Source organism: Haliotis cracherodii, unplaced genomic scaffold (assembly GCF_022045235.1).
Source record: "Haliotis cracherodii isolate W230 unplaced genomic scaffold, xgHalCrac1.p SCAF_16, whole genome shotgun sequence".
Taxonomy (NCBI): Eukaryota; Metazoa; Mollusca; class Gastropoda; order Lepetellida; family Haliotidae; genus Haliotis; species Haliotis cracherodii.
In genome coordinates this window covers 14,886,239-14,911,681 of record NW_027266271.1, presented here as the reverse complement: position 1 = coordinate 14,911,681, position 25,443 = coordinate 14,886,239, and the positions used below count along the sequence as shown (strand labels likewise).

General features: G+C 40.4%; 1 protein-coding gene across 8 annotated transcripts in view; it reads left to right on the top strand.

The window, feature by feature from the left end:
* Window positions 1–25,443, top strand: part of LOC139463861 (poly(rC)-binding protein 3-like) — a 348,995-nt gene that overhangs the window by 47,227 nt on the left and 276,325 nt on the right. For all 8 annotated transcript variants that reach the window (XM_071245245.1, XM_071245243.1, XM_071245246.1 and 5 more), the window contains exon 2: window positions 4,720–4,783. The gene's annotated coding sequence lies outside the window, so the exon portion shown is untranslated. The remainder of the gene's footprint in view (window positions 1–4,719; window positions 4,784–25,443) is intronic.

The window sequence follows — 25,443 nt, the reverse complement described above, 5'->3', positions numbered from 1 at the left end:
CTTTGGAAAAAATGCTCTGATCACCACCGCTGTCCTAGAAACCACAATTTGTCGAATGACAGCAATGATCTTCAGCTATGATGCTGTTTCTAATTTGACGTCATTCCGCCTTTATGTCACAATGAGACTTGAAGGGCATATATATATACAGAATATGCATGACACAATGCGTAGGTGGCAAGGTGGTCGGAGGTGCTGCAATTGGTTTAGGGAGTTGCATCCCTTATCTGTGCCAGGATCAGCTGGTGATAGATGACAGCAATGTTGCCCCTTGGTCTGCTTCATTGCTGTCAGTTTTATCAAGATAAGCCATTATGGGGCGGTCGGTTAGCCTAGTGGTTAAAGCGTTCGCTCGTCACGCCGTAGACCCGGGTTCGATTCCCGATATGGGTACACTGTGTGAAGCCCATTTCTGGTGTCCCCCGCCGTGATATTGCTGGAATATTGCTAAAAGCGGCGTAAAACCATACTCAGTCAGTCAGTCAGTATTATTTTGTTTGTTTGTTTAACGCCACACTTAGCAATATTCCAGCTATATGACGGCGGTCTGTAAATAATCAAGTCTGGACCAGACAGTCCAGTGATTGACATCATGAGCAACGATCCACGCAATTGGACTACGATGACATGCATCAACAAAGTCAGCGAGCCTGACCCCACTGTTCCCGTTAGTTGCCTCTTATGACAAGCATAGTCACTTTTTACGGCAAGCATCTACCCCGAAGCTTCACAGTCAGATAAGATATTAAACAATATCCACAGGACTAGATGCCTGCAGTGTCTGAAGGACTTGTGAAAAGAAAAAAAACATCTGTCTTGAATAGATACCATGTCAAAATCTCTAACCATAGATATTCCTTTAGGTACAACATAAGGTGATATAGAAACGCCATTATCATACAAAATGCAAACCACACAATTTGTTTAAAATTACACGTCCCATCTTCATGGAAATTATCGTAATTTGAACATAAATGCCTGACTTAAATAAATGATGGGGTATAAGATGTCTTGGAAATAAATAGACAACCAGGTGTTAATTCAAGGATTTACGGTATACTTTGAAAGCAGCATTGAACCAACTTCATTCACATATTTGGTGCCATCCTATGTGGACAACTAGCCAGCACTCATTTGTAGAACTTTCCGATCTCAACTCCCTATTTAATCCTAATGTCTAGCCAGTATAAGACATTTACTTACATGACTCCATGCTATGCAGAGAGATAGTTTTACCACCTGTAGAGGTGTGGTAATGTGCGTTTCTTGCACTCGGGCATTATGGTGCACCTGAAATGTTTGTTATGAATAGAGAATAGAGCAGCGCGAATTGGGTGGATGAAAGTTAAACTGTCAACCGTGGTATAAATATTTTAGGATGAATGCAGGTATAGAAAAGAAAATAGTAGACTGTATTTTGATTGCCCAGAAATGTTTTTGTGCCGAAAGAAAAAACATCACTGAATTTTAAGGAGATACGATCGTATTTTGTTATTGACAATGTCAATACTAGCAAGAGGGGGCAAGTAGGTTGTTATTCAACTTTCAGGTTTTGTAAGTTTATGAAGCAAATTGCCATGAAATTTTCATGGCATTTGGAGGAATGTGTTGAATACATGGAAAACTCGATGGTTGGGTGTGGTGAATTCAAATTGATATATACTACTAAAGAAAGTTAAGGACCACCGTTTCTTTCATATCATGCTATGACTGATTAACTAAAGTGATAGGAAAGAATTAGGTGGTCCTCAACGTTTTTGGGTAGTATCTTTCCTTCTTTTTGTTGATCCTATGGCCACATACATTGAAACATAGAACCAAGGTTCTGTACAAATCTCACTCACTCTAACCCAAAATATAAGACTTGCCCAAGGTTCCAAACAGTGCCCAATGTCTGAGATGATGAAGATGAGTCGTCTGCCATGATAATGTTAGATGAGAGTCCTTGGAGGACATCACTTCAAGATGACATCATGACATGGCCTTTATTCAATTGGACATCATGACATGGCATTAATTCAATAAGACATCATGACAGGGCATTACTTCAATAGGACATCATGTCATGGCATTAATTAAGTAGGACATCATGACATGGCATTTATTCAATAGGACATCATGACATGGCATTAATTCAGTAGAACATCATGACATGGCATTTATTCAATAGGACATCATGACATGGCATTAATTCAATAGGACGTCATGGCATTAATTAAGTAGGACATCATGACATGGCATTTATTCAATAGGACATCATGACATGGCATTAATTCAGTAGACGTCATGGCATGGCATTAATTCAATAGGACATGTCATGGCATTAATTCAGTAGGACATCATGACATGGCATCACTTCAAGATGACATCATGACATGGCATTTATTCAATTGGACATCAGGTCATGGAATTAATTAAGTAGGACATCATGACATGGCATTAATTCTGTAGGACATCATGACATGGCATTAATTCAATAGGACATCATGACATGGCATTAATTCAATAGACGTCATGGCATGGCATTAATTTAATAGGACATCATGTCATGGCATTAATTCAATAGGACATCATGACATGGCATTAATTCAGTAGGACATCATAGCATGGCATTAATTCAATAGGACATCATGTCATGGCATTAATTCAATAGGACATCATGACATGGCATTAATTCAATAGACGTCATGGCATGGCATTAATTTAATAGGACATCATGTCATGGCATTAATTCAATAGGACATCATGACATGGCATTAATTCAGTAGGACATCATAGCATGGCATTAATTCAATAGGACAACATGACATGGCATTAATTCAGTAGGACATCATGGCATGGCATTAATTCAATAGGACATCATGTCATGGCATTAATTCAGTAGGACATCATGACATGGCATTGATTCAATTGGACATCAGGTCATGGAATTAATTAAGTAGGACATCATGACATGGCATTAATTCTGTAGGACATCATGACATGGCATTAATTCAATAGGACATCATGACATGGCATTAATTCAATAGACGTCATGGCATGGCATTAATTTAATAGGACATCATGTCATGGCATTAATTCAATAGGACATCATGACATGGCATTAATTCAGTAGGACATCATAGCATGGCATTAATTCAATAGGACAACATGACATGGCATTAATTCAGTAGGACATCATGGCATGGCATTAATTCAATAGGACATCATGTCATGGCATTAATTCAGTAGGACATCATGACATGGCATTGATTCAATAGGACATCATGTTATGGCATTAATTCAATAGGACATCATGTCATGGCATTAATTCAGTAGGACATCATGACATGGAATTAATTCAATAGTACATCATGACATGGTATTAATTCAATAGGATATGTCATGGCATTAATTCAGTTGGACAACATGGCATGGCATTAATTCAGTAGGACATAATGAATGACATGGCATTAATTCAATAGGACATCATGTCATGGCATTAATTCAATAGGACATCATGACATGGCATTAATTCAGTAGGACATCATGTCATGACATGGTATTAATTCAATAGGACATGTCATGGCATTAATTCAATAGGGCATGATGACATAGCATTTATTCAATAGGGCATCATGACATGGCATTAATTCAATAGGACAGCATGGCATGGCATTAATTCAATAGGACAACATGATATGGCATTAATTCAATAGGACAACATGGCATGGCATTAATTCAACAGGACAACATGGCATGGCATTAATTCAATAGGACAACATGATATGGCATTAATTCAATAGGGCATCATGACATGGCATTAATTCAACAGGACAACATGGCATGGCATTAATTCAACCGTAATCATGGCATGGGATTTATTCAATAGGACATCATGACATGACATACATCCAGACGACATTATGGCATGGCAATACTTGAATACGACATCACGACATGACAAGACTTCAACATGGCATCACTTCAATGTGACATCACACTGACATAACATGGGTTTGATGTTTATAAGTATGAGAAGTTATTACAGGAATTATCTGAAAATTAGCTCGTAAATTGAGGTAAAAATCAGCAATTGGCCACAGATCAGACACCACCATAGATCAATGCCGGAATGATTGGGGTTGCATTCACTCATGTCTGGTTGCCCTAACTGTCGGTACAAGTTCACATTTTAGTGTGTGAACGTGTTACACAGGGAGAAAATGTCCTTCCACTGGTATAACTGGGTTGAGATAACTTTGTGCATGACATGAATGTCCTTGAATGTATGAAAAATAACACACTTGTGTACTTCAATTTTTCTGTTGTTGCCTGGAGACTGAATATGTCTATCACTCTATCATCAGTCCTAATGGTAGTTGTGTTGTGTATCAGGTTGCCATTTCTACAATGGAAACAAATGTGTCACACATTTTACCCATGAAGAAGAATCTTGAGAAATGTTTGACAAATAGTTGAGTTTGCTCTGTTGATTCTCTTTTTACATTCTCAGCATGGTGTTTTGTGATTGACAGCTTGTCTACATGTCAAGTCTCGTGATTAACTGAAGTACTTAAGCATAGTTGCAAATAAGACAGCGCGTGGCCCTTTTTCATCAAAATGTGGATGTTATAAAGTTCATGTCTGTGCTTTTTATCTTTAAGGTTCTTAGTTAAGATAATTGCATCATCCTATAGCCGAAGGAAAATGCTGACTCGACAATTTTTTTATTTGCAGAATCACTGGGACTAGAACTTGGACTTAGAAAGTCAGTGATAGAGATCCTATATGTTCAGTGAAGGTAAGCTGTTTTTATAGTCACAATTGGTATTAGAATCCTGGAGATCATTTCAAATGATCCTCAGCGTGCTTTTTAAAACATATTTGAGGAGGTAGAACAAATTTAATTTCCAAAGATAAAAAATTCATCTGTTACCTGATGAGTGGTGAATTATATCTTTTCTTGGCTAAGTAAATTATAAGTGTTGAATCATATCAATACTTGGCTTAACTTATGAGTGGTGAATTTCATGTTAATTTACTTGGCTAAGTTGCGTCATCGTTTACTTGTGTAATCTGCATTACGAGTGGAGAATAATGTCCCCAAGAAGTCATTGCAGATACAGTGGTTTAAATATGGATGAAAAGATCTCAATAACTGCTACTGGAAACTCAATAGACACTTATACAGTGTGCTCTAAATTGTTAAGGTGCAAGGGTCGAAGTAATGCACCATTATCTGATAAACATTTCAACACAGTGATGTTGGGATATTCACGTTGTCTAATACTGTCATAACAATATTTACTCTGTCGCGTGAATGTCTGCTATGATCAATTGTTCATCCCTGATTGATAAGATACTTTCTTTGGCTGAATTGTGTCAAGAGTTTGAAACAAAGTCACCATGTGGAAATTCAAGTGCAAACAGGTTCATTTTTCTCCATGACAAACGATGACACCCTGAGATAACTTTTGACAGATGGAGCAGTTGTCGGGGAAATATTGCAGGAAGCAGGGTCAAGGTTGCCAAGATTGTGCCTCCATGTCTGATAGCTACATAGAAAATCTCTACCTTGTGTCTTTTGATATCAAATACTAGTATATTAAAATAAGTCAATAAAGCTGCTGAGGACTTTCAAGCTTTTACAGATGGGTGTTTATGTGTTTGATATGGTGACTTAAGATTCTACTTATCATCCAAAATCCTTCTTCCTACTTTTTAGTTTTTAAACAGTCACAACCAGGGTATTCAGTGTAAATAGTACAGCTACCCAGCTTTCATGGCAGGGAGATTGGTACTGTCAATTGATTCTGATGTCATGGTTACTGATGAAATCACAATCGTCTGCAAAGGATTGTGATGCAATTTCACTGCAGCAATATCTCCTGTGAAATCCAGTTTTGGATGATAAAGGAGCAATACAGAGAGGTATTATTGTATTTATTATGGTGATTATCAACATTATTTCATGGGATAAACGATGTTACAATTTTTAGAAGAGGACCTTGTCAGTATTGAATGTCTCAAAGTCACTCACTTATATATTTTCTTTTCAGTATAATATTATAATATCAATACTTTCTTTCCAAATACAGTCCTAATTAAGGATGATATTTTCATGATTAAATAAATTTGTCTTTTCATTTCACGAATATGAATACTGGGGGTCCAGCATGAATACATTGTTCCTAACGGGATCGAGTGGTCAGGCTCGCTGACTTGGTTGAAGCATGTCATCGATCCCAATTGCGTGGATCGATGCTCATGATATCAATCACTGGATCGCTTGATCAAGTCTCGATTATTTACAGACCGCCGCCATATGGCTGGAATATTGCTGAGTGCAGCGCAAAACAGCAAACAAAAAATGTAATGTCATGACAATTTGATTATATTCTTTCCATTGTGTTACTTTTCTCTAAATATTCCTAATCAGGTCCCCGTTCCACAAAGTAATCTCCATGACTTTTGGAAAGTCCTCTGTTAATACAGGAAGGAAGGGAGGGGTGGTCAGGCTGGGCGACTTGTATTGATTAATGCTCATGATGTCTTTCATGGGATTGTCTGGCCCCAGACAGAATAATAATGATAATTACTAATTTTTATCATACAGTACAGTGCAGGATCCATTTTGACGAATATTATCATGAGATTAGTTGTACAAATAAAGAAACACAAATATAAAAGAATACCATAATTTGTAAGCATAAAAAAGTGTTTAAAAAATGTGTGTGTGGCGTTGTGGCCTGTCTGCAGGTGTGTGTGTGGCATCATGGCCTGTCTGCAGGTGTGTGTGTGGCATCATGGCCTGTCTGTAGGTGTGTGTGGCGTTGTGGCCTGTCTGCAGGTGTGTGTGTGGCGTCATGGCCTGTCTGCAGGTGTGTGTGTGGCGTCATGGCCTGTCTGTAGGTGTGTGTGGCATCATGGCCTGTCTGCAGGTGTGTGTGTGGCATCATGGCCTGTCTGTAGGTGTGTGTGTGGCATCATGGCCTGTCTGTAGGTGTGTGTGTGGCGTCATGGCCTGTCTGTAGGTGTGTGTGTGGCGTTGTGGCCTGTCTGCAGGTGTGTGTGTGGCATCATGGCCTGTCTGCAGGTGTGTGTGTGGCGTTGTGGCCTGTCTGCAGGTGTGTGTGGCGTCATGGCCTGTCTGTAGGTGTGTGTGTGGCATCATGGCCTGTCTGTAGGTGTGTGTGTGGCGTTGTGGCCTGTCTGTAGGTGTGTGTGTGGCATCATGGCCTGTCTGTAGGTGTGTGTGTGGCATCATGGCCTGTCTGCAGGTGTGTGTGTGTGGCATCATGGCCTGTCTGCAGGTGTGTGTGTGGCGTTGTGGCCTGTCTGTAGGTGTGTGTGTGGCGTTGTGGCCTGTCTGTAGGTGTGTGTGTGGCGTCATGGCCTGTCTGTAGGTGTGTGTGTGGTGTTGTGGCCTGTCTGCAGGTGTGTGTGTGGCGTCATGGCCTGTCTGTAGGTGTGTGTGTGGCGTTGTGGCCTGTCTGTAGGTGTGTGTGTGGCGTTGTGGCCTGTTTGCAGGTGTGTGTGTGGCGTTATGGCCTGTCTGCAGGTGTGTGTGGCATTGTGGCCTGTCTGCAGGTGTGTGTGTGGCGTTGTGGCCTGTTTGCAGGTGTGTGTGGCGTTGTGGCCTGTTTGCAGGTGTGTGTGGCATTGTGGCCTGTCTGTAGGTGTGTGTGTGGCATTGTGGCCTGTCTGTAGGTGTGTGTGTGGCGTTGTAGCCTGTTTGCAGGTGTGTGTGGCATCGTGGCCTGTCTGTAGGTGTGTGTAGCATTGTGGCCTGTCTGTAGGTGTGTGTAGCATTGTGGCCTGTCTGTAGGTGTGTGTAGCATTGTGGCCTGTCTGTAGGTGTGTGTGGCATTGTGGCCTGTCTGTAGGTGTGTGTGTGGCCTGTCTGCAGGTGTGTGTGGCGTTGTGGCCTGTCTGCAGGTGTATGTACCATTGTTGCCTGTCTGTAGGTGTGTGTGTGGCCTGTCTGCAGGTGTGTGTGGCGTTGTGGCCTGTCTGCAGGTGTGTGTGGCGTTGTGGCCTGTCTGCAGGTGTGTGTGGTGTTGTGGCCTGTCTGCAGGTGTGTGTGGCGTTGTGGCCTGTCTGCAGGTGTGTGTGGCGTTGTGGCCTGTCTGCAGGTGTGTGTAGCATTGTGGCCTGTCTGTAGGTGTGTGTGGCGTTGTGGTCTGTCTGTAGGTGTGTGTGTGGCCTGTCTGCAGGTGTGTGTGTAGCATTGTGGCCTGTCTGCAGGTGTGTGTGTGGCATTGTGGCCTGTCTGCGGGGTGTGTGTGGCGTTGTGGCCTGTCTGCAGGTGTGTGTGTGGCATCTTGGCCTGTCTGCAGGTGTGTGTGTAGCGTTGTGGCCTGTCTGCAGGTGTGTGTGTGTGGCGTTGTGGCCTGTCTGCGGGTGTGTGTGTGGCATCGTGGTCTGTCTGCAGGTGTGTGTTGCGTTGTAGCCTGTCTGCAGGTGTGTGTGTGGCATTGTGGCCTGTCTGCGGGTGTGTGTGTGGCATCGTGGCCTGTCTGCAGGTGTGTGTGGCAATGTGGCCTGTCTGCAGGTGTGTGTGTAGCGTTGTGACCAGACTGGCGAACATCATCAATCTCCACCTGCTGACTCAGATGGCACAGCATTGTATTTGATGTGTCACATTAGGCCAGGGCTGAGTAATTAATGTTTATTATGGAGTATTGGCATATGTCAAATGAAAGGTTTTTATGTCAGGATAATTAATCACTGCCATTGCTTCCATGACATCATGATATACTGTGTGTGGTTTCATCACAGTCTTTTGAGCATCCAGTTTTGTATTTAAATATATACTGTCACTATTTCATATTTCATATTACTATAGGGGCGGTCGGCTAGCCTGGTGGTTTAAGCTTTCGCTCGTCGCGCCGAATACCTGGGTTCAATTCCTGACATGGGTACAATGTATGGAGCCCATTTCTGGTGTCCCCCGCCATGATATTGCTGGAATATTGCTAAAAGCAGTGTAAAACCATACTCACTCACTCATATTACTATAGTTAATCTGTTATGCCATAACATATTTCATGTACTATGAAAGAATCAGGAGTTTTTAAGTTCTTTTGAGTCGTATATATACTCACCACCAACAGAAATGCGAATACTATCACATGGTGGTTAATATATGAAGATTTACTCATATTCAAGAGATATTAGATTGGTTCGATGTACAAATGAACATACTGTTATGTTTAGTGAACCGACACTCATGAACGCATCACTTGTGACGTCACAGATCCATGACACGAGATACACCATTTGTCTCATGCAGGATAATGGGTAAAATTTGAAAATCATGTGGTAACACTTGACTCATTGTTAGTTTTGGAAAAATCTCTTCTTAACACACACTCTTCTCTCTTTGTTTCTATGGTTCCTGTTTCTTTTGAGTAGTACATATATTTGTAAAAATACAAGGCAATCCTGTAATTCTTGTGTCACCTGCATCATTAAGTTTATCCTTCAATCCATTCAGTTATAAAAAATGCTTATATCAATTTTCTGGTAAGATTGATGTCTGTTTTGTAAAAAAACAGTTTCCATCAATATATCTTGAATACAGGAGGCACATACCTGAATGTCAGGGAACTAAACTGCTTTTGAACAAATCTCGAGTCTACTTCCTTGAATGCTGTTTCAATTGATTAAGAGAACACTTATTTCAAAGAAATATATTGTTGTCAATAAATGAATTCAATCAGTGAACTCAATCAGTCCACAAAGTGGTCATAGCTTGGTCAGTCCAAAATGTGATCTCAGCTTCAATCAGTCCACAAAGTGGTCTCAGCTCGGCTGCTCCAAAATGTGATCTCAGTTTCAATCAGTCCACAAAGTGGTCATAGCTTGGTCAGTCCAAAATGTGATCTCAGCTTCAATCAGTCCACATAGTGGTCACAGCTCGGCCACTCCAAAATGTGATCTCAGTTTCAATCAGTCCAAAAAGTGGTCATAGCTTGGTCAGTCAAAAATGTGATCTCAGTTTCAATCAGTCCACAAAGTGGTCTCAGCTCGGCCGCTCCAAAATGTGATCTCATCTTTCTCAATCAGTCCTCAAAGTGGTCTCAGCTTGGTCAGTCTAAAATGTGATCTCAGCTTCAATCAGCCCTCAAAGTGGTCATAGCTTGGTCAGTTCAAAATGTGATTTCAGTTTCAATCAGCCCTCAAAGTGGTCATAGCTTGGTCAGTTCAAAATGTGATCTCAACTTCAATCAGTCCACAAAGTGGTCTCAGGTTGGTCAGTCCAAAATGTGATCTCAGCTTTCTCAATCAGCCAACAAAATAAAAAAAATGTAGTGAGTATGGTTTTATGCCGCTTTTGGCCATATTCCAGCAATATCACAGCAGGGGACACCATTAATGAGCTTCATACATTGTAACCATGTCGGGAATACGAACCTGTGTCTAGGCGAGACGAGCGAACCACTTTAACCACTAGGCTACCCGTCCGCCCCTTCAAAAATGTAATTTCAGCCTCAGGCAGTGATTTTAGTCAAAGTGTGATCCTTACCACGGTCAGTCCAAAATGTGACCCTAATGCTAAGTATGTCTGTGATACAGTCTGAGAGTGTCCTGTACTCAAGGCTACAGGTCGCAGACTGGTCAATACTGCTGGAGTTCTATTTGATGCACTGATTTCATCAGGTATGTGCCCCAAGGGACGTTTTCCCAGCGTTTTATGACTGTGGAAAGAGATGGCCACCATTACTGGTGTGTATTCATAGTAGATGTTAGTGTAGATTGAAGTTGACGGTAAAGACCCGCTGACTCACGCATCTGTGTAAGCTTGGTGTACTTCTCAACCTACCCAAAGTTTCACAGGTATGGAATAGTAAGAACAATCTGAAGCAGTCCCAAACTAAACTTTGAACCACGTATTTGTCTAGTGCATACCCAAATTTTTTATTCAAATATTTCTATGTTTGTTTGGGATATTTTTTTATATTATTTTCTTGATTATTTTCTTAAATCACCCCATCCGACCAGCCGACTCAGACATTGTTTCTGTATGACTTGGTTTACTTATTAACCTACCCAAAGTTTAACAGGTATAGAATAGCAAGAACAATCTCTTCACCTTAACTAAACTATGAACCACGTATTTGACTGGTCCATACCCAAATTTTTGGTACAATGTTTGTTAGGGATATTTTTTAATTATTTTCTTGATTCACCCCACTTATTATGTCATAACTCATAATATGTAGACGTTGAAGTGAGTGAGTGAGTATGGTTTTAAGCTGCTTTTAACAATATCCCAGCAATATCACAGTGGTTGACTCCAGAAATGGGCTTCACACACTGTACCCATGTGAGGAATTGAAACCCCATGACGAGCAAACACTTAAACTGTTAACCACTAGGCTATCGGGGGGCACGGGTGGCGTAGTCATCAAAGGAGCTGTGATTCGCTGTGCAGAGTCGGATCCCTTGGGCATGCCAGAAACCTATGATTGTGGGTTCGAATCCCGGTTCGCCCGGATTATGTTTCTAGGTTTGTCAGCACTATACCCATGCTCGTGGGTTTCACCGAAGTGGTAAATGTCTCAGACCTGCATCACTTGGGGCTTTCCACCCCCATTAAACTGACACACTGCGATATAACTGGAATACTGTTAAAAGCGGCATTAAAACCGAACTCACTCACTCACTAGGCTACAGCACCAGCCCCCTTAAAAGATGACGTATCTCGGTATCCTTATCAAATGTTGAGTAGGATACTTGTGCTCCATTGTAATAGATCTTTATTATTGCTGACGAGACGATAAAACACTCTCAGTTATCTGTGTACCTGAGCACCACTGATTCTCATAACCTAAGCTTTTTGCACTCCAGAACTTCAATCTATGTAGCCTTTCGTGAGAACTGTACATGCAGATGTGCAGTTCATCAATCTGACATCTTGAAGAAAAACAGAATAGCTTGGCAGCAAGTCTACTTTGTACCACATCAACAGCAGAACATCTATTGCGTAAGAAGTAAACTCTACCATCACCTCTTGCACCTGTCCTGGTGGTATCTTGCTTTAGGATGAACGATACGGATAATACTCATATTCCATTGGTTTAACAATCGCATCTCAAATGTATCAACGGTTATTGTATGGGAAGCTAAGTGGGTCAGGACCATAGGCCGGAGAGTGTTAAATCTTTACAGACTGTGTGTGCAGCCAGGGTTTTCCCCCACGTTCAGCCATGTTTCGATGCTATGTCTGCTATGTTAGACCACGGAGCGTATGATGTAATAATTACCCGTGCGTGTGAAGGTGAAAACCGTGACCTCCCACGGGGCAAGGAAATATGGCTGATCTTGCTTAAGTCTTTCTGAGGCAATCCATCAGCTTGTACAAGGATAATTTTTCTTACTGAAAATGTCAAAGTCATTCTGACTTCACATGAGGAATTGCAGCCTTGGACAGAATCCAATTTCCAAATTTTAACCACTCACAATCCTTGGCTTACTGCTGCAGAGGTTGATGTTGCATAACCAGCTTGCTTGTTCATTTTCGCCTGTTGATACAAGAGGTGCGTGTGTTTTGAATTAAGCGGAAAAAAAGAAGACTGATAGCGTTTTTGTTTCTTCCAAAAATGATTCGGGCTGACAGTTCCCGTGAAAGGTTGCTGCTGATTAATGCAGCATTTTCTTGATCAAAGGTAACATTCCTTGTAAGCTTGGGTTTGTGTGGCCCTGATGAAAGTTTTCAATGGGTTTAGTTTCTTTGATGAGTCTTGCATCATTAATGGTACAAGTTTCATGAGGCAAATAAATATTTCTGATAATGATTATGTAGTTTCATGGTTCTCATCAAGTCAAGTACTTGTGTTTATGGTGCTTAAACCTTCAATGTCCTGATTTGGTTATAAAGCTCAGTGACTGCATTCATGATCTTGTGGATATAGTGTCTGCCCTAGGGGATTGGAAGGCCGCATCATATCAAAAGATGGTACTTGTTGTCAGCCTATAAGTAAGGATAGGATGTATGGATGAACAACTTTATGACTACAATTAGGAACGACTTTTGGCAATAGGTTCTAACACCCTTATCAGGCAAGTGAAGTACATTGAATAGAGAATATAGAAGTTGTTCATCCATATATCTTAACCTTACTCAGTATTCCAACTTCTAAATGCCTCTCAAAGGGGGGGTTGTTGTTGTTGTTGTCGTTAACCTGCCTGGCGGAAGGCTTTCTGGGGTCAAAACAAGGACTGGTCAGTTCAGAGTCCATATACTGTGTCTGAGCAGGGTATCCATGTTAATTTGTGGCATGGAATCTCAGTGGGTTAGCACAATATGCATTTTTTATAAGTGCAGTAATCTAGAACACTATGTTAAACCCATTTTACTTCATGAAGCTCAGTAGTCCAAGACACTTTCATGGTCTAGTGGTAGAGCATCTGCCTGGAGAACGGAAGGTCTGGAGTTTGAACTGGATGAGTCATACCAAAAGATGTTAAAAGATGCTATTTGTTGTTACCCTGCCTGGTGCTCGGTATTAAGGGGCTAAAACAAGGAGTCGGTATACTGTGTCTGAGTGAGGTGTTCATGTTAAACTGTGGCATGGTATCTCAGTGGGCTAGCACTATAAATTTGGCATTGGTCCAGACTCTTACAAGCACTCACTCACCCGACCACCCATTCAACCTCACCCACCCACTCAACCTCACCCACTCACCCACCCACCCAAACACCCACCCAAACACTCAGCCACCCACTCACCCACCCACTCACCCACCCACTCAGTCACCCACTCAGTCACTCACTCACTCACACTCACTCATTCACTCACTCTCACTCACTCTCACTCACTCACTCACTCACTCACTCACTCACTCACTCACTCACCCACTCTTTGGGTTCTGCTGGTGCAAATGTAACTGTGGTAATGAACTGAACAAACAGTGATATGATCCAGTCACCTCATCATGTAATTGAGCTGTTTATAGCATAGCTGAAGGTTCATGCTCTTGGGGGACAAAGTGCTGGCACTGTCACTAGACTGTTTCATTGGTTGATTAAATATGTGTGTTAATCCATTAAAAATATGATGTGTTTCCAATTATATGGCTTTTGATATCAGTGAGGTTTGACAAGAAATACACTCGGTAACATCACGCTAAGTGGACAGCAGCCTGACATACTGATTCATTTCGTACATACTGATGGGAAAAAAGTAAAGGAACATGGTGCATAATTACTAATTACTTTTGGGTATTACAGACAGACACTGAGTGCAGAGGTGCAATGTTAATATCTGGTATGTTCCCAACATTGCCAAACAAATTCAGGTACATAAAAAATGCTGTGTCGTACATGTTTCCCGGCTGTAGCAATGCCAATATTTTTCTTTCCTTCACTGTAGCAAGATGATCAGTTTGACAATCTGGTGTCGGGGAAACACTTGGAGGTTGTGTGACCGGAACCAAATATTGTTGAGTACCAGAATATTGCAATGACAGATGCTTCAACTGACAGTGGAATTGGTACCTTTTTGTGTACCCGCAGACAGTACATCCTCTCAAGGCCATCAACAAGATGACTCTCTCTGTATCTAGTCACAGATCCAATGCAGAAAGTCTTGAGGTTGCTCCGCACATAATTTGCTATCACAAGTTCTCAAACTCAGAAAGGTTTGCCGTTTCAAACAACAAATGTTGTTGCTTAGTTCCTCTTCATTTTTCTCAAATGCAGACGCCAGTTTCTAACAGAGTAAAAATCATGTGATATCTACGCAATATTTGATTGGTTGTAACTGACCAACATTTGTTTGACAACCATTTGCACGAATCAAATTAAAGAACTAAACTGTTAGCCAAAATATTGGTCACTGATTTTGTGTTTTATCAACAGTTTGTCAAACCGTTTTTGCAATGTTCATCCACACAAATACATTTTTTAAACATAAATAGGAAAACTTAAGTTTGTCGTGTGAAGCCACCGTTACATTCAAACAATTCATTTAGGTTTAGAGACATGATTGAAAAAGCATTTGGTTGTGACACTGAAGCATTTAAACTTTATTAAGCATTTACTAGTGACCTTGACTTACAAGATTAGGCAGAACACCCTTACTCGTAGTATATGTGACCCGTGAAGATCAGGGGTAGAATAGGTCTTCAGCAACAAATGCTTGCCGTTAAAGGCGACTATGCTTGTTGTAAGAGGCGACTAACGGGATAGGGCAGTCAGCCTCGCTGACTTTGTTGATGCATGTCATCGATCCCAACTGCGTGGATTGATGCTCATGATGTCAATCACTGGATTGTCTGGTCCTGACTCGATTATTTACAGACCGCCGTCAGATAGCTGGAAAACTGCTGAGTGTGGCGTTAAACAACAAACAATCAATTAGTCAGTTGTAGTATATGTGTAAGTGAGTGAGATTGGAGTTTTCAGTAGTTCAGTTACATTGGTTAGGGGAAGACTGACCAAGGATCATAATGAATGCGGGATTTGAATCCACTTTAAGCAAATTCTTTGTTGTCCTGCGCCATGACTTTAGAATTTATATTTCTTATTTATTTTATTTTACTAAAAGCCTAGGCAAGTCTAGATCAAACTGACCAAGTCTAGTTTGCTTGAAAACAGCAGAAGAGGAAAGGTTCTTTCGGAGAAAAGAAATAATGATTATTTTAAAGAAATGTTTTCATTGACTAAGTGTTAGTTTTGGTTGATGCATGTCATAGTATCCCAACTGTATATCGATGCTCATGCTCATGTCTGGTCTGGACTTGAGTTGTTGTGGTATTGCTGGACTCTATCTGAGAGGGTCCTAAGGCAATATGAACATGTGCCTTGAGTCTGGAGTGTATTAGTGTAGGATTGCTGTTGATAATGAATGGCTACTGACCATGTTGCTGAGCCTTATAATAATAATAATATTAGTATGGACATGGACACTGTGGAATGCAACAACACTCTGCTGCTCAGTTGTTGGGGTCCATCCCCACGAGGGAGAACCAGAGAACCTGGGTGCCCCGACAGCTTCAGTCATCACACTGGCCTCCGTGACTGACTGAGTGACACTGCTTGGTGTGATGCAGGGCTTAGTCCTGCTGATACTGACTAGCTACCATCGTCATCAGGTTAATTTCCCCCAGTACAGCTTCTAAACCAATCTCTATGTAGTCTTTATAAGCTACCCCTACTAAGACTGACATTTACTTGACAGTCTATATTTTCTTGTGTATTTTACAGGTAGATTTTGGCTAGGGTACATTTCTGTATACATATCTGTAGTACCTGTGCTGACAACATCCTCTTCACCTTGAGTTGCCTCGATGTGTGGACAAGATGTATGGTTTGTTTACTTATGCTAGATCTCTGAAAACAAATTGAACTTATGGATGGTTATAATAAGCTTCCAGAGGCCAGAGCGCTCATTATGGCAAATATGGTATGTGTTTGTATTATGGATGTGGAAAACTGTTTACTATTGAAATTGTGCACAGGGTTATCAAACTATATTGCATTTCTGACTTCCTGACAGTCTGACTGCTTTGGTGTTCTTGGGGGTTGGATTGCTGATACTCTGTTTTTGAGTGGGGCGGATATCACAAGTACCCATGGGCATGTCAGAAACCTATAATCATGAGATCATGGGTCCTAAACCAATATTCACCCTGATTATGTTTCAAGGTTAGTCAGCATCGTAATGTACCCATGATCTCAGTGGGGTGAATGTCAAAGTACTGCATTGTTTCGGGCTTTCCTCCCACAGTAAGATGACAGACCAAAATAGAACTGAAATACTGGTCATTTTGGCATAAAACCTCACCTCACGAACCAAATGAATGATTTTATCTTATTCCCTACTGTAAGATATTGAATTTATATCACACCAGTAATCAATGATGCTTGTTTGTTCTAGGGTTAAAGTGTTGCTACACTGTACAAGTATGTAGAAAATGTCTTCCTTGTTAGTCCTTTTCTGCGACTGTTAATGGTCCCATCTTTGATAGCCTGACAACTCTTGGTGATGTAGGGTGTCCAATTTACCCCTGCTATCAAACTTATGTATACTCTGTGTGTTAATGTCACACCTACATTGTCTGAGGCCATGTTGTTCTCACCCTTTCACTGTTCATCAAGACATCTTCGGTATCCTTCTCATATCTCTTCAGGCTTTCCACTCACATCAAGCTGAAACACTCTCACATAATTAGAATACTGTTCCAAACAGCATTAAATAAAACTCATTCACTGTTACATTTTTAGATATTGTGATCAGCATGATCTCAGCCTGTTTCCGTTTCTGGAGCAGAACTCCAAAACTGTGAATATTTCCACATGAAACTTGTTATGCAGATCAGTCTAGTTGTCAACTGGTGCCTTCCGATGATTTTGGATATTTGATATTTTTATTTTTTATATGTTCATGACAACAAGATGAACTTATACTAAAAATGAGTGTCATACTCATTTCTGGATCATAACTCCGAAACCGTTGAATAATTCTAGATGAAACTTGCTGTACAGATCAGTCTCGTGGTGAACGGTGCCTGTTGATGATTGGGGATTTTTATACATACTGAAGAATTATTTTGGTTTTTTTCTATCAAGGACATGTTGAACAAAGGTATCCAATGGCAATGAGCCAATGTGGTTAAACTCCATTTCCGAATTGCACCAGATTTGGGGTGGATGGGGTGGGGTGGTGTTAATTCTTGTTATAATGTTTATTGTAAATGTGTTATTACAGATTTATCAAACATTCTTTGAATTGAATAAAAATGTCAGATTTTGTTGATCGCAAGTCCAAAATTGTAGGTAAATATGGTTGACTTGCACATAATTCAATATGTAATATGATACAGCAGGTATCTCTACATAATTTGTTCAACTGTTGGACTTCAATGGCATGCATCATCTCTCATTGGCTGATAAGTTACATCTTTTGATATTGTTGTCTCAAGTTTACAACCAATCAAATATATACAAACGTCAAAGCCAGAGAATATCAGTTTTTATTATCTGCTGAAACAGATTCCATGGGGGAAAAAAGGCAGAATAGTGGTGAAAATTATATGAATGGATCACTAAACATCGATGATGACTTGAAGTATTTGCAAAAAGGGAAAGCATGTCTTGCCCTACTGGTAGAGTTGGATAGCTCAGTTGGTTGTGCCTGCCCTTGTGACACATCGAACCAGGGCTCTGCTCCATAATGGTAATATTTCCACTTTTCTCAATAGTGGGTGAGTGAGTGAGTATGGTTTCACACAGCTTTTAGCAATATTCCTGCAATATCATGGCAGGGGACACCAGAAATGGGCTTCAGACATTGTACCCATGTCGGGAATCGAACCCGGTTCTTCAGCGTGACGAGCGAACGCTTTAACCACTAGGCTACCCGACCGCCCCTTTTCTCAATAAATGAAACAGGACCAACATTGAATTTGAGATGTTTGACTTACATACTTCCCTGTAGGTGCATTATGGGAGAAATATGAATGGAGGTAGCTGCCGAGGCAGAGGAGGATATTGTGTCCTTGAGATCAGGATGTTGCTACTTGTGTGTTAGTATCTGTGCACTGCTGCCAGTGGAGTTGATGTAAACATGTGTCATGTTACAGTGGGCTGGACGCACATATCACCACAAATACCATACTATGTCATGGCATGGGTTACAGTGTTGACTGGCGTGACAGAGGGTCCGTGTTTACTACCAACACAATGCAATTGGTTAGCTTCCATCTGTCCCCCTGTCTGATTGTGATCTAATTACTGCAGATGTATAACTAGATCATGGTAGACTCTTGTCCTTTAGTCAATCCTCTGTCGGTATTCTGGACAGGATAGGTTTCCATGCACTCTGACTGGTGCAAGGGTTGGCTGAATAAGCATTCAGGATGCCAATGACATTTTATTTATGGATTGAAAATGGATATTTACCATGATTGACTACATTGTTCACAAGAATGGCAAAAAATAATTATCTGACACTAGGGACTAATACTTATCTGAAAAAAATAAAGGTTTTTAGAAAAAAGCAGCGACATTTATATTGAAAGGAGCCTCAGTGAGATAAATCTGTATAAAGTCTTGCTTCATTTAGGGCTATAGCTTTACAGTTAGGGCTGGGCGGAAAGGACTGTGAGAATCATGAGCTAAGTGGTGTGTACAATGTGTAACCATGCTGGTTTAGTTTCTTCATACTCATTCATGGTGTCTTTCTTCACGTCTAGACCTTTGGTTTGTCTGCTCTTGACTTACAAACACACAGCCATAATATCGTTGTAATCTTGCTGACTTGTGTTAAAGAATGGTCAAGTGGTTCACTGTTTAGAGTTGTCACCCTTAATGGTGCCAGGATCTGCTAATCATAAGTGGGATCCTGGGAATTAACCTGATCCTGACCATCTGTTCTTGTCAAAACCAAAGCCATGGTGGACATCTACAGCTTTCCTCCCACACAAAGCTGACAAAGCTGCCTGAAGATCCAGGGTAGAATAGGTCTTCAGCAACCCATTCTTGCCATAAAAAGTGACTATGCTTGTCATCAGAGGCGACTACAGCGTTGGGTGGTAAGGCTCGCTTTGCTAACTTGATTGATGTCATTGTATCCCAATTGCATGGATTAATGCTCATGATGTCACTCACTGGATTGTCTGGTCCAGACTCGATTATTTACAGACTCCCATCATATAGGTGGAATATTGTTGAGTGCTGTGTTGAACAACAGACAAAGAAACAAACGACATGTGTGTAACTGTATCATATTAGGATATGCAGTCCAACCTACTCACCCCACAGAATCTGCCCAACTGATAATGTGTTTGTAAAGCCAAGGTGACCCTGAATAACTGCAATTGTTTCAGTGTCTTGTAATGTGATACTGGGCATTGATTCTGTTGTGTTGGTTCAAGTGTGCTGCTGAATGTGTGTCTGTGAACAGAAGCATCTGCTTCCAGGCTATGCATCTCACAACTGCATTGATATATTGCTGCTAAGCCATGAAGATATCCTTTCCCAATAGAAAACAGGCATTTCTTTTCGTTTATCACCCAAATTTAATTTTTGATCCATATGATTTCTATTTCATAATGACAGATGTATTGTAAATTAAGTATTTTAGTATCAGTTCAGAGTGTGTTTGAACGTAACACCCGTTGCTATATAGCTGAGATATCGATATGAAACAAAATTTAAAAAACTCTTCTTTGCTTTGATTGGTGAAAAGAAAAGTATATGAGAGATGAGGATCATTAGTGTTACTGTGTAATGAATATTGGGACTCCACCCCAGATTGAATTGTTGGAAGCATGCAAAATTAATCTATATACATAATGCAAAATGCTTGAGCATCATGTGGAAGGTGTTCTTTTCATGGAAGTATCAGACTGTTATTCACATGGTGAGTGCATCAGTGGATCATTAATAGATCACTCCTGAGGGTGAGTTGACGAAATCTTGGGAATCTTGAGAAATATTCTTAATGGGATAAGATGATCATAACAATTCACAAGAAATTCAATTTATAATTTATTTACATGAAATTTATACATGGATCCTAGGTGAGTTTTGGGAGTTATCTCCCCTTTGTTTGGTATTGCGGTATCCGGTTAAGTTCTTGTATGTATTGGGGGCATGGGTGGTCCAGTCGTCTAAGGTGCCACAATTCGTTGTGCAAGATGCATCATGTAGGCATGCCAGAAACCTTTGATTGTAGGTTCAAATCACTTCAGGTGTGTGGTGATAGAAAGTAGGAGGTCACAAATGGCCCAGGTGTCTAAGCTGTGCTGTGCTGTGCGGAACTGTGCATAATTGTGCCCCTTAGGCGTGCCAGAACCTAGAAACCTTAACCTGTGCATGCGGCTTTCACAAATGTCTCATACATCACTTAGGGCTTTCTTCAAGCATGATGCTGACACATAATTATGTGACTGGCCACTTGGCACACTGTAGGTGACCACAAAGTCTACAGATAATTCCCCAAAGAGTTTCTGATCACTCTCTTTGCTTATCTCATGAAGGAAATGCTAGTTGTTAAAAATAATTGCAGTCAATGAGGGAAATGTTGGTTTGTTGTTTAACGCCGCAGTCAGCAATATTCCATCTATATGACGACAGTCTGTAAATAATCAAATCTGGACCAGACAATCCAGTGATTGATATCATGAGCATTGATCCATGCAATTGGGATCGTTGACATGTATCAACCTGGTCAGCGAGCCTGACCACCCTATCCTGTTAGTCGCCTCGTACGACAAGCATAGTCGCCTTTTAGGGTAAGCATACTCACCTTTTACGGCAAGCATGGGTTGCTGAAGATCTGTTCTACCCTGGAACTTCACGGGTTGAGAAATGTTGGAAGATTCTGTTTCTGGAAAACAATGTGTTTTTTCGTTTTCATGGGAAAATGTGTTGCAATATATGTTATATATTATCAAGTCAGCATGTTCTGTTGCTCAAAGTAAGTCCATACAAAGATAGTTGAAAATAACATGAAATATGATTTAATTTCATGATCCCTCAGGATTTCATGAAATACCCAATGGATCTGTGTTGTATAAAGTATTTTTTATGGGTTGGTGAGCAAAATATCAGAATCATGTTTGTCACCCTGAAATACTCGAGTGTTGTCATTTGTTTATAATGGTTGCCATGGTAATGATTATTTAATCGTTGCTTCATTCACATAACACTGTAATAGTTTTATGTGCCTGTTACCTGTTTCCTGCCATTACAGTGTGGCAGGTCAGATCAGGTACGTCAAGGTGCTGTGGCCGTCAATGTATCATTATCATAAACAACATCACTTTAGATGAACATCATACACAAATACTACCAATCCAATACCCTTACCATCAAACAGCCCATTTACAAATTGCTCTGTGTTCCTCATATCGATGGTAACAACCTCTTTGATGATGAGTGTTTTTGGCATGACGATGGCCAATTTCCGATGTTGTATGTGCATTCTTATAAAGTATTGACCTAGATTTGGTCCAGCATTGTCATCGGTTTCCTCTGCGTTTCACCAGCCCTTTGTGGTTGTGATTAGGAGCATTTATCTGGGTGTCACTCGGACCAAATTGACGTTTAATTACGGTCCTGAAAATCCCCTCATCATGTCTTGTCTGACAGGCACTTACGCTGCATTTTGTGAGACATAGCTTCCAGTTCCACATGGACCAGCTTCTCATTGACCTGTCTTGCAACATTGTAGAAGTAATTTAGAACATTGTTGCTCTCATCTGCTTCAGGGCTACTTGATTGGAGCGCAGGTGCCCTTGCTATGAGTCGCGGTGTCCAGGAACTCAGTGTCATACACAGGCCATCTTCTCTTTATGACAATGTAATGGTTCAGCTCTGAGGCATTTTGAATTTTAAAGAAATCTTTTTGCTATATTTTTTTGATGGATGTGTTCATGTTTCTGAGAACATTAAGGTCATTTTGGTACTAGAAGTTTACAAAGTTCAACCTCCACCACAATAGCTGTACTTTCCCACAGGATTATTCCAGCTTGATTTATTACATTTTGCTTACATATAGTATCTTGATTAAAAAAATGTATCTACAAAATAAAAAAAATAAAATTCAAATGAATCCCAGAATGTTCCTTGATTTCAGATCTTAGAGCTGAGGTAGTCTAGACTTGCCAAATCATTCTAGACTTGAGTTGGACTCCTTTTTTAATTTATTCTCTATGGTCTGGGAGACAGACTACAGGAACACTTGCTCTGGTAGAAGGGTATGGCCAACCAGATATTCCTAGAGGGATGGTTCAGGATGTCAAGATTATTAGTTGCTAAGCATATTCTGTTGACCTTATGAGTTTAGAACCTCCCAAAAGAAGTCGATTGCGTGTTAGTGCCTGTAAAGAGGGGGAAGAAACTTAACAGACTGTTTTGGCACACTCTGTTTAGATATATCATGGGATGTCATTATGTGTAAGTGGTGTAACGCAGTCGGGGGGAATACTCCACACAGAGTCTTTACTACAAGACTGGCACACTACGTTGTGAGTGGAACCTGAGCATCACTACTTTGAAAGTCTGGACGAGATATTTCTAGACGAGTTGACACACTTCTTGTTAGGCCAGATCTGTTACTTTGTGTGTTTTATTAGCATGTCTTGCTCCAAGAATTGCAAATGTGTACAAAATAAATCGAACATTGTGTCTGATTTAATATGGTGTGATTCAAATTTCAGCTTGGTGGTACTTTTGGTTTAGCTTTTATAGTACTCAAAAAAAGGTACGGACCACCTGATTCTTTCATATTACTACAGTAGAACGCAGATTCTTTAGTTCGCTAATTAGTTGTATTTGTGGCTTGTTGGAGATCATAGATCAGTTCGCTATATATGTTAGTTTGCTCAGAGTGTTTGTTATGCACATAATTTTTATGTGATAAAATAGAGGAGATAAATCAGGGATCAGGTATCAGTTTGCTATATATGTTAGTTCGCTGTGGAGAGTTTGTTATGTACGTAAATTTTATGTGATAAAACAGAGGAGATAAATCAGGGATCAGGTATCAGTTAGCTATATATGTTAGTTCGCTGTGGAGAGTTTGTTATGTACGTAAATTTTATGAGATAAATCGGATATGAGGTAACAGTTTGTTGTATCCGTTTGTTCGCTCGATCTGTGTTCATAATATCCATGTTCTGCTGTATAGTTAATCTGGCATGCCAAGACAACTTGTTATATGAAAGAATCAGATGGTCCTTACCATATTTTGAAAAGAATATTTCAGAAAGTCTTGTCCAGGTAACAACATTAGAATTATGATATATTTCAATATAAAAACCTAAATTCTGAGATAAATGACTCAACTCTCACCTTTTTCAAATCAGCCCTAACAACGGTTTGATATTTCACTATAGTGCCTCTTTCATTGAGGAATATATTGGACTTTAACCATCTGTAAACAAGATTTGTGTGGACTCTGTTTCATAAATCATTATTGCTAAGAAGAAACAGCAGCATTAAGCTAACAGGCTCATACTAGGAAGTCACAACATTATGTTTTTACTTTCTAGTCGGATGAAATATCAGACCACGAACATATCAAAATACCAAAACGTGAGTGGTAAAGAAAATGTCAAAGCTTTCAAGAAGCCAATGAAACTTGTCATTTACCGTATTCAACATAATGAGTGCCCCGCGCTAATAAGTGCCTATGGCGATCTTTGCTTATATATTGGCTAGTGAACAATCCCAATTGGCACCCCTGTCTGTCGTGTATAATACGCACAGACTTTTCTTTTGTATCATTTCAGGCTGTTAGCATAAACCACATAATTTACGTTCTTACCACCCTGTTTTTTTTCTCACCCACATTATATTCTAATAAGAGCCCCATATTTCTTTTTTTGAGAGTGCCCTGGGCGCTTATTACGTCAAATACAGTATTTCATGAAAATCATGCAGGCCTTTGAAGTCATGCAGTAGAGGAAACAGACTAGCAGGAGAGGAAACAGACATACAGTACAGGAAACAGACATGTGCTTCTAAGATGCTTTTATAGGATATGTACCACTGTTGGTTCTCAGAAGTTATGTCAGCTTAGAATGGATTTGGTAGATGAGCCATTAAGCCACCACTATTGGTTCTTGGATGTTATGTCAGTTTAGAATGGATTTGGTAGATGAGCCATTAAGCCACCAATATTGGTTCTTGGATGTTATGTCAGCTTAGAATGGATTTGGTAAATGAAACATCAAGCCACAATTGGTTCTTGGAAGTTATGTCAGTTTAGAATGGATTTGGTAGATGAGCCATTAAGCCACCACTATTGGTTCTTGGATGTTATGTCAGCTTAGAATGGATTTGGTAAATGAAACATCAAGCCACAATTGGTTCTTGGAAGTTATGTCAGTTTAGAATGGATTTGGTAGATGAGCCATTAAGCCACCACTATTGGTTCTTGGATGTTATGTCAGCTTAGAATGGATTTGGTAAATGAAACATCAAGCCACAATTGGTTCTTGGAAGTTATGTCAGTTTAGAATGGATTTGGTAGATGAGCCATTAAGCCACCACTATTGGTTCTTGGATGTTATGTCAGCTTAGAGTGGATTTGGTAGATGAGCGATCAAGCCACTATTGGTTCTTGGAAGTTATGTCAGTTTAGAATTGATTTGGTAGATGAGCCATCAAGCCACCAGTATTGGTTCTCAGAAGTTATGTCAATTTAGAATGGATTTGGTAGATGAGCGATCAAGCCACTATTGGTTCTTGGAAGTTATGTCAGTTTAGAATGGATTTGGTAGATGAGCCATCAAGCCACTATTGGTTCTCAGAAGTTATGTCAGTTTAGAATGGATTTGGTAGATGAGCCATCAAGCCACTTTTGGTTCTTGGAAGTTATGTCAGTTTAGAATGGATTTGGTAGATGAGCGATCAAGCCACTATTGGTTCTTGGAAGTTATGTCAGTTTAGAATGGATTTGGTAGATGAGCCATTAAGCCACCACTATTGGTTCTTGG